Genomic DNA, 10,783 nt, shown 5'->3' on the forward strand with positions numbered 1-10,783 from the left:
AAAATATGGATGAGTTGCATCCCAAGAACACCATCCCTACTGTGAAGCATAGGGGTGGTAACATCATGCTTTGGGGGTGCTTTTCTGCGAAGGGGACAGGACAACTGCATTGTATTAAGAAGAGGATGAATGGGACCATGTATTGTGAGATTTTGAGTAACAACCTCCTTCACTCAGTCAGAGCATTGAAGATGGGTCGCAGCTGGGTCTTCCAACATGACAATGACCTGAAGCACACAGCCAGGATAACCAAGGAGTGGCCTCTGTAATTGCAAACAAAGGCTTCTGTACCAAATATTAACATTGATTTTCTCAGGTGTTCAAATACCTATGTGCAGCAGTGCAATACAAATACATTCTTTAAAAATCATACAATGTGATTTCCTGAATTTTTTTTAAATGCTGTCTCTCCCAGTGGGAATGCACCTACAATGTGAATTTCAGACCCCTCCATGATTTCTAAGTGGGAGAACTTGCAAAATCACAGGGTGTGCAAATACTTATGTTCCTCACTGTATATACTGACTCAATAGACAATTGCTATACAAATGAGCTTATTTATCAATTTTTGCATTTGTGAATATTAAAGTTTTCTTCTAATTCGAATAAACTTGAGTGCTTGCATATTTATTAATATGGAAAACTTGTTCAAATAAAAAAAACGCAATACACTTTATAAACTCGAAAAAAATAAGTAAAAACACTTGAAAATCTTAAATTGAAAATATGGCTTGACCTTGCCTAGGACAACTCCCATTGACTTTGATATGAACTCACAAGCTTTAGCTGCCAAAGTTTTACATTTGAGCTTTCAGGTTTTTCGCAGACATTTGAGTTTTAGAAACATAACTCGAATTTTAGCACAAAAACAACTCAAATTGTGAATTAAATCATCCCCCTAGGGCTGCAGGCTGAGTTGTGCAGGTCAAGGAAATCACAAGGAGTTTTGACCATATACCAAATCATAAGGCTATAGGCACTATACAGGTCACAAACTTGAATTATGACAATTTGGTAAAAACCTTCTGGCGACTTCTAATATCCTCTAATTTTACAACATAATTCTCCTCTCCTTTGGCTGATTTCCTCTGTGTACCATTCTCTTCTTTTACAAAATTCCCCCACGTGCCAGTCTCTTCCACTACGTGCTAGTCTGTACCATTTTCACTACTTTCCAACAAGTGCTAATCTCTTCTGCTTTTCCTTATTTTGCCCAGGTGCTTAATTTAGAGGTTTTATTTTGCACAGTGTTCACTGTAACCAAATTTAGTTGTTGCCATGTAAATTCATAATAATAATAAATGTAATGAACTACAGGACAACAAATAAAGGACACCTCCTTGGTGTCCAAAGCCCATTTCCTTGGAACCTCACTTCAAAAGGCAATAAACTGTTATCAGTTTCCCGGAGTCTTGGCTAAGCCCCAAAGAGGCTTCTAAATGAACTACCTATTTACAAAGCCTGTTATTGCCAATTAAAGGGAAAAAGTGCCCAGCTTAACCCCTGTGAAACTATACTGCTCTGTTATTGTAGTCTAGGCTAGGCAGATTTAGAGTGCATTTTCCTGTCTGTCTTTCAGCTGACATGTCTGTAATTACGTTGTAAGCCAAAGGTGACCGTACAAACTAAATTTTGTACGATAATCAGTGTGTGTATGGTGGGAGACGAGGTGACTGATATCAGTAAAAGCCTTGGATATTGGTCGTCTCCTCGATAGGGCAGGTTGGACAAGGGCAGACTAAGCTTGCCGGCCAGCTCACCCCTGCACCCGGAGTAAAGAGAGTGCAGCAGACTCAGGGTAGGCAAAAGAGGTATCTGTCCGCGCCCCCTCATCGTTACACCCTAAGTAGGTGCGTCTTCTGCCTACCCCTAGTTCCAACCCTGATGCTGAATCGTCAGATAGGAGTAAAAAATTCCTTTGTTTTACCTGCATATCTGAGAAATAAGCTCTTAGTAGTGAGGATCTTTGCTAAAAACCAATGGTTGTCAGAATGACTGCAATTGTCGCGTGTATGGCCACTTTGATTTTTTAAAAAAAAAAAAAGGCCTGGAAACCACAGCATTACAAAAACAATCATTTTAGGGGGAAGCTGAAAGGCAACTGTGGGGGAGATGATTATGATGTGCTTTTTGGATCAAATGTTTGTGGTATAGTGGAGTTTGTTATGCATACAGCAATTAGGCATATTTGTATTTGCAGATAGAGTTCCGTCTGTTGTAGGGTGTAATCTATTGACATTATGAAAACATTTATAAGGTGTCATACATTCCACGTGGAAAATCATACCTCTATTTAAGGAGGCTCCCTAATGTGACTCCAGTCTTCCAGAAAAGCTTCTGCACAGCTGGTAAGAGAAAAGCCTTATTTGTTTCTTTTCAGTGCGGGAAATGGGGGGATGCAGAGAGAATGCCATCCCTCCACTTCTTTATTTATGAGAAATAACGTCCCTTCGGGGGATGCAGTAGTTTCTAATACTGCTCCTTCATCATGCACTTCCGCATGCTTTAAAATGCATAACCTGCTGCGCTGGCATTATCTAATGTCCTACAGCTAAAGTATCTGAAGCTATAGAGAGTTAGGAAATGGCAGTGCTGCAGGTTATGCCTAAATTAGAGACTAAATAAAGTGAAAGAAGAAGAGGGAGAAAATGAAAATATAAAACTGAAAGCAGAGAAAGAAGAAATGGTGGACTAGAGAGGATAGATAGCAAGATAAAATGGTGCAAGAGAGTTAAGAACCGAAAAAGAAAGCATATAAAAGATAAAAGGGGAGATACAATTGTTGGGGGAGAATTAGAGAAGAGATGGAGAAGTGTTATACAGATAAGGAAGGTATAGGTATAATAGAAGGTTATAGAGAACAGGGGAGCAGAAGAAAATAGGGGTAAAAAAAATAAGAAAAATGATTATAGAGAACACAGGAGACAGGTGGATTGGGTAGAAGACCAAGAAAGTGTTAGAGGACGTTATGTATTAAATATTGTGGGGGAATATAGAATATACTGGGGTTGTACTATGTTACATCACATGATACAAAATCAGGGGACTTTGTTTGCAAAAGCTGAATTGGCAGCCAAAAAAAGTTGCACACTATTTTCATTTGGGGTTCCCACAGGTTGTATACTTTGGTTAGTCTATCCATACTGGCCATCAATCTGTTCAGTACATGGAAATAGCAAAATGCATTTTGTTTTAAAGTGGGTGAAACAATAAAGTGTTGGTAGTTGGCTTTTTCAACTTAATTTTCATTAGTTTTTACAATACGTGTAAACTATAATAATTATACAGCTTACTTTATCAATATCTGCAAAGAGAAAAGTAAAACATCGTAACTTAACAAATAGCCAATAACAAAACCTCAGACACATCACACATAACTATAGAGTGTTGACACCAGAAATGTTCTTCCATATTTTTTTGAGTTTCCTGTATGAATCTTCTTTCTGAAATATTTCTTGGAATTGCCATTTCATATTCTATATTAGTGACAATTGCTCTCATCAGTTGGGAAATGTTTGGAACCTCCTGTTTTTTCCAGTTTATAGCAATTAAAAGTCTGACTGTATTTGAAAATTGAAAAATTACTATTTCCAGCGCTTCGTTAGGAATTTTGTCATAAATGTTTAATAACACCACTTCCGGAGATAAAACAAAATCTCGTGAGATGTAATTCAACATCAGAGAAAATGCTGAAGTTCAAAAGGATTGGATGGTAGTACAGGACCACCTGTAACATATCTCCTATTTCTTTGTTACATCCAACAAGTATTAACAGTTCCTGGATAAATCTGTGACCATTTTAAGGGGGTTAGGTACCAATTGTATAAATTCTTGTAAACTTCCATAGGAAAGTTTTTATTTAGACATTTTTTTCATTTCTAGAATTGCAGGGATTTTTGTCCATTCTTTGGGTCTCCTTAAAAGGTTATACAGGTATAGGACCCATTATCCAGAATGCTCGGGACCAAGGATATTCCGGACAAGGGGTCTTTCTGTAATTTGGATCTCCATATCTTAAGTCTACTAAAAAATCAATAAAACATCAATTTAACCCAATAGGATTGTTTTTCATCCATTAAGGATTATTTATATGTTAGTTGGGATCAAGTACAGGTACTGTTTTATTATTACAGAGAAAAGGGAATCATTTAACCATTAAATAAACCCAATAGGGCTGTTCTGCCCCCAATAAGGGGTAATTATATCTTAGTTGGGATCAAGTACAGGTACTGTTTTATTATTACAGAGAAAAGGGAATCATTTAACCATTAAATAAACCCAATAGGGCTGTTCTGCCCCCAATAAGGGGTAATTATATCTTAGTTGGGATCAAGTACAGGTACTGTTTTATTATTACAGAGAAAAGGGAATCATTTAACCATTAAATAAACCCAATAGGGCTGTTCTGCCCCCAATAAGGGGTAATTATATCTTAGTTGGAATCAATTACAGGTACTGTTTTATTATTACAGAGAAAAGGGAATCATTTAACCATTAAATAAACCCAATAGGGCTGTTCTGCCCCAATAAGGGGTAATTATATCTTAGTTGGGATCAAGTACAGGTACTGTTTTATTATTACAGAGAAAGGGGAATCATTTAACCATTAAATAACCCAATAGGGCTGTTCTGCCCCCAATAAGGGGTAATTATATCTTAGTTGGGATCAAGTACAGGTACTGTTTTATTATTACGGAGAAAAAGGAAATCGGTTTTTAAATTCTGAATTATTTGATTTGATGGAGTCTATGGAAGGCAGGCTTTCCGTAATTCGGAGCTTTCCAGATAACGGGTCTCCGGATAAGGGATCCCATACCTGTAAATCCTTGCCAGATTTTTTTTCCTTCTCTCTCCCAGAAGAATTAATTTCTCAAAATCGGATGGTTTGTAAATATTTGCAAAATTCAGATTTCTCTAGATTGTACTCTTCCTTTAGAGAAGTAAATGTTTTAAGTTGATCCATATTATATAAGTCTTAAATTGGGAGAACTTTCTTTACTCCAACCTTTGAGATCTGTTTTCAGAATGGGTTCCAAAATAGAAATTGGTGCCAACGGGGAAGGAAAAGGAGAGTATAATGGATCAATTATGCTTTCTCTCCAAATTTTGGCTGCAACTTTCAATGTAGGAGGCAAATTTATGTAATTATTCTTAACACCTTCACCATCTGACCATAGTAGCTATTTCTTTTGTGACTGTATGGATAATAAGTCTATAGTTTGATTTAAAATATTGCCTTTGAAGTATTTCTTAAGATCTGGACCTGCTTGATTTATTTCTTTGAAGAATAGATTTGTATATTCTAGGAGATTTCTTATTCCAGATAAATTGGTAAAACACATTAGTAATCTTACAAAGATAACTGGAGGGGATTGAAAAAGGGATAGTATGAAACATATATAGTAGATTAGGTAACAACAGCATTTTTATGGCAGCAATTCTTCCCATCCAAGAAATAAATAAGGGCTTCCATGTAATTATTTCATCTTTAAAAGCCTGCATCTATGGGGGAAAATTAATATTAAACAATTTTTTCTGGATGTTTTGTTAATTTTATACCCAGGTAAGATATATAGGGGCCGATTCACTAAAGACTGAAAATACAAGTGTTATTTTTAGCAAGCGCTAAATATATTATGACTTCTTATATTTTGCGAATTATCGATCAAAGTCCGAATTTCGGATAGTTAGAAGTACGATTGGCAAAAATTAGAAGTAAATATGATAATTTCGGATGTGCGTTAATTGCGCGATTGGTACGATCCGAAACTTACTAAATTTTCGTATCCGAACGATCTTAAACAGCACAAAAACCTTTCTGCCTTTGAACCTTCAATGCATGATGTTGGAAGCCTCCCATAGGGCTCAATGGCACTCTGCAGCTCCAACCTGGCCCAAGGAAAGTCTCCCATATGGCTCAATGGCACTCTGCAGCTCCAACCCGGCCCAAGGAAAGTCTCCCATAGGGCTCAATGGCACTCTGCAGCTCCAACCCGGCCCAAGGAAAGTCTCCCATAGGGCTCAATGGCACTCTGCAGCTCCAACCCGACCCAAGGAAAGTCTCCCATAGGGCTCAATGGCACTCTGCAGCTCCAACCTGGCCCAAGGAAAGTCTGTCATAGGGCTCAATGGCACTCTGCAGCTCCAACCCGGCCCAAGGAAAGTCTCCCATAGGGCTCAATGGCACTCTGCAGCTCCAACCTGGCCCAAGGAAAGTCTCCCATAGGGCTCAATGGCACTCTGCAGCTCCAACCCGGCCCAAGGAAAGTCTCCCATAGGGCTCAATGGCACTCTGCAGCTCCAACCCGGCCCAAGGAAAGTCTCCCATAGGGCTCAATGGCACTCTGCAGCTCCAACCCGGCCCAAGGAAAGTCTCCCATAGGGCTCAATGGCACTCTGCAGCTCCAACCCGGCCCAAGGAAAGTCTCCCATAGGGCTCAATGGCACTCTGCAGCTCCAACCCGGCCCAAGGAAAGTCTCCCATAGGGCTCAATGGCACTCTGCAGCTCCAACCCGGCCCAAGGAAAGTCTCCCATAGGGCTCAATGGCACTCTGCAGCTCCAACCCGGCCCAAGGAAAGTCTCCCATAGGGCTCAATGGCACTCTGCAGCTCCAACCTGGCCCAAGGAAAGTCTCCCATAGGGCTCAATGGCACTCTGCAGCTCCAACCCGACCCAAGGAAAGTCACCCATAGGGCTCAATGGCACTCTGCAGCTCCAACCCGGCCCAAGGAAAGTCTCCCATAGGGCTCAATGGCACTCTGCAGCTCCAACCCGACCCAAGGAAAGTCTCCCATAGGGCTCAATGGCACTCTGCAGCTCCAACCCGGCCCAAGGAAAGCCTCCCATAGGGCTCAATGGCACTCTGCAGCTCCAACCCGGCCCAAGGAAAGTCACCCATAGGGCTCAATGGCACTCTGCAGCTTCAACCCGGCCCAAGGAAAGTCTCCCATAGGGCTCAATGGCACTCTGCAGCTTCAACCTGGCCCAAGGAAAGTCACCCATAGGGCTCAATGGCACTCTGCAGCTCCAACCTGGCCCAAGGAAAGCCTCCCATAGGGCTCAATGGCACTCTGCAGCTCCAACCCGGCCCAAGGAAAGTCTCCCATAGGGCTCAATGGCACTCTCCAGCTCCAACCTGGCCCAAGGAAAGTCTCCCATAGGGCTCAATGGCACTCTGCAGCTCCAACCCGGCCCAAGGAAAGTCTCCCATAGGGCTCAATGGCACTCTTCAGCTCCACCCCGGCCCAAGGAAAGTCTCCCATAGGGCTCAATGGCACTCTGCAGCTCCAACCCGGCCCAAGGAAAGTCTCCCATAGGGCTCAATGGCACTCTGCAGCTCCAACCCGGCCCAAGGAAAGCCTCCCATAGGGCTCAATGGCACTCTGCAGCTCCAACCTGGCCCAAGGAAAGTCTCCCATAGGGCTCAATGGCACTCTGCAGCTCCAACCCGGCCCAAGGAAAGTCTCCCATAGGGCTCAATGGCACTCTGCAGCTCCAACCCGGCCCAAGGAAAGTCTCCCATAGGGCTCAAAGGCACTCTGCAGCCCCAACCTGGCCAAAAGAAAGTAACCATACTGAAGCTTGAATGAATTCTGAAACATTCATAGTCGTCGCGACAAATACGATTTTTCTGCACAAACTGCACGAAAAAGTAGCGGAAATGAACAAAAATTTCATGGAAAATACACAAAGTTCTATAAACTAGAAAAAATAAAAACATTTTTTTTACTGACCCTGAAGCTAGGTTACAACAGTATACTGTTACTGGGTATAAAAAACATTATATTTATTGGAAAATGTATTAAATATATAATATAATGTATATGGCCAATAGGAAATCTGATAAAAATTATGTACCAGGAGCTACCATAAAAAATAAGAATAGCTTTAAGGTGCCCATAAACCTTAAGATCCACTCACTTGGCGATGTCGCTAAGCGAGCGGATCTTCTCCTGATATCCCCACCTACGGGTGGGCGATATCGGGAGAATCCAGTCTAATTCGATCGTTTGGCCCCAAAGGCAGGGCAGACCCGTCGGTAGTGCCTATACACAGGCCAATTAGCTGCCAAATCGGTCTAACGCATGCCTCCCAACTGTCCCGCTTTTAGCGGGACAGTCCCGCTTTACATCATTCATCCCGCTGTCCCGGATTTTAGTTTAAATGTCCCGCTCCTTCCTGTGACGTCACGATTAGACTGCTCTGGGACGCACCGAAACAGAGAAATGTGAACTCTGCAGCTGAGATTCCAAAGCGACAGGATAGATGAATTGCTGCTGCCCTTTGGCTATGGTTTCCCCCCCCCTGCTGCCACAGTATGTATATTATTTACTCAAAGCCTCCCGGTCTCCTGCTCCCTCCAATTCCTTCCCCCTCCTCCAGGTAAAAGCTTCACCAAACTAATGCTTTTTAACTGCTTCCCCCCCACCATTCTCTGACTGCAGAGCTCTCCCCCCTCAGTCTCCTTCATATTACCCAGAGTTATCCTGAACCTTGAGGCCAATGTTACCCCAGCCCCAATCTTCCTTTCTGGTACAGGACAAGTGTATCATCTATAATACCATCTGCAGGTTCTGTTAGCTACAACTCCCTGCACCCATCAATATCTAAAATGCATTCTGCACCTCCTATTATTGAGCTACAACTCCCTGCACCCATCAATATCTAAAATACATTCTGCACCTCCTATTATTGAGCTACAACTCCCTGCACCCATCAATATCTAAAATACATTCTGCACCTCCTATTATTGAGCTACAACTCCCTGCACCCATCAATATCTAAAATACATTCTGCACCTCCTATTATTGAGCTACAACTCCCTGCACCCATCATTATCCATAAAACATGCTGTTAATTGATGGTGGTATTTACAGTTTACCTAGAGCAGGGGGCCACAAGTTACACAGCACTGATAAAAGTATTGCTGAAATTATATTGCCACACTTATACTGTACACTGGAATGCTTGTGCAACAATGAAAAGTGTGGTAATTGGGGCGTGGCCACAAAAATGGGCGTGGTCAAAAATTTAAGAAACATATTTTCAAGCTGACTAAAAGTAGAGTAGAGAATACTGCTCCAAGCATATATATATATCAGAACATCAGCCATTTTTATCATATTGACATTCAAAGACAACGTATCTCAGAGCAAATTTCATGGGAGCATGCAGATATATAATTAATAAAATAACTTAGTAAAGTTTATATAAACGAATTAAAACTTAATAAAGAATACCAACATTAGACTCTTTTAAATTTGCCTATATATATAATAGGCAGGAATTAATAGTAATTATTCCTAAAGCTTTTAATTGGACACTCATTTGATTGGTGTACGATGTACCGTTTCCCATTCTGAAGTGAGTCTAGGCTTCTTTTTTGTATGAAGGTCTGCAATTGGATCTCCATTATCCAAACCCCATTCCTAAATAGCCTTCCTAGCTTCCTCAGGAGTATTTAGAACAGAAGTACAGGTATTGGATCCCTTATCCGGAAACCTGTTATCCAGAAAGTTCCGAGTTATGGAAAGACCATCTCCCATACACTCCATTATAAGCAAATAATTCTTATTTTTAAAAATGATTGCCTTTTTCTCTGTAATAATAAAACAGTACCTGTACTTGATCCCAACTAAGATATAATTACCCCTTATTGGGGCAGAACAGCCCTATTGGGTTTATTTAATGGTTAAATGATTCCCTTTTCTCTGTAATAATAAAACAGTACCTGTACTTGATCCCAACTAAGATATAATTACCCCTTATTGGGGGCAGAACAGCCCTATTGGGTTTATTTCATGGTTAAATGATTTCCTTTTCTCTGTAATAATAAAACAGTACCTGTACTTGATCCCAACTAAGATATAATTAATCCTTATTGGGGGCAGAACAGCCCTATTGGGTTTATTACGGGAAGATCCCTTATATGGAAAACCCCAGTTCCTGAGCATTCTGGTTAACGGGTCCCATACCTGTACTGCCATTTCTGGCTACAATCAGTTTTGTAGGGAGACCCCACTTGTAATTTACATTGTTAGCTCTCAAACATAAAGTAACTTTAGCAAATTCCTTTCTTTCAGTTAGAGTAGCTGCTGACAAATCTGCAAAAATATGAATTGATTTAAATTGTGCTGCAAGATATTTTGCATTTCTGTGTTCTCTTAAAAAAAAGCATCTTGTATATGATACAAATGAAACTGAGTTTGTGGTAATACCGTGGAAGTAAGAGTTTTGAGGAAGAAAATCATGTCTTGCCCTTCAAATCCCTCAGGAATACCTCTGTACCGTATGTTATTTCTGTGAGATCTGTCTTCCAGATCTATAACTATTTTCTGTAGCGAGATTATATCTTCCTCAAGAGTAGTACAAATGTCAGCTACTTGATTATGAGCAGTGACTGTTTCCTCTGCCTTGTGTTCTAAGGGCTCTGGCACACGGGGAGATTAGTCGCCCGAGACAAATCTCCTGTGTCTCGGGCGACTAATCTCCCCGGATTGCCATCCTACCAGCGAAAATGTAAATCGCCGGTTGGATGGCATACGCGTTGGCGCAATTTGACTGAAATTGCACAAGTTTCCTCTCGAGGCAACTTGCGCGATTTCAGTGAAATCACGCCACCGCGTATGCCATCCCACCGACGATTTACATTTTCGCCGGTGGGATGGCATTTGGGGGAGATTAGTTGCCGGAGACACAGGAGATTTGTCTCGGGCGACTAATCTCCCCGTGTGCCAGAGCCCTAAGGGGATTGTTTCAAGTCTGTAATGTTATGCATAACA

The sequence above is a fragment of the Xenopus tropicalis genome, chromosome 1, assembly GCF_000004195.4.
Source record: "Xenopus tropicalis strain Nigerian chromosome 1, UCB_Xtro_10.0, whole genome shotgun sequence".
In the NCBI taxonomy this organism is placed as follows: domain Eukaryota; kingdom Metazoa; phylum Chordata; class Amphibia; order Anura; family Pipidae; genus Xenopus; species Xenopus tropicalis.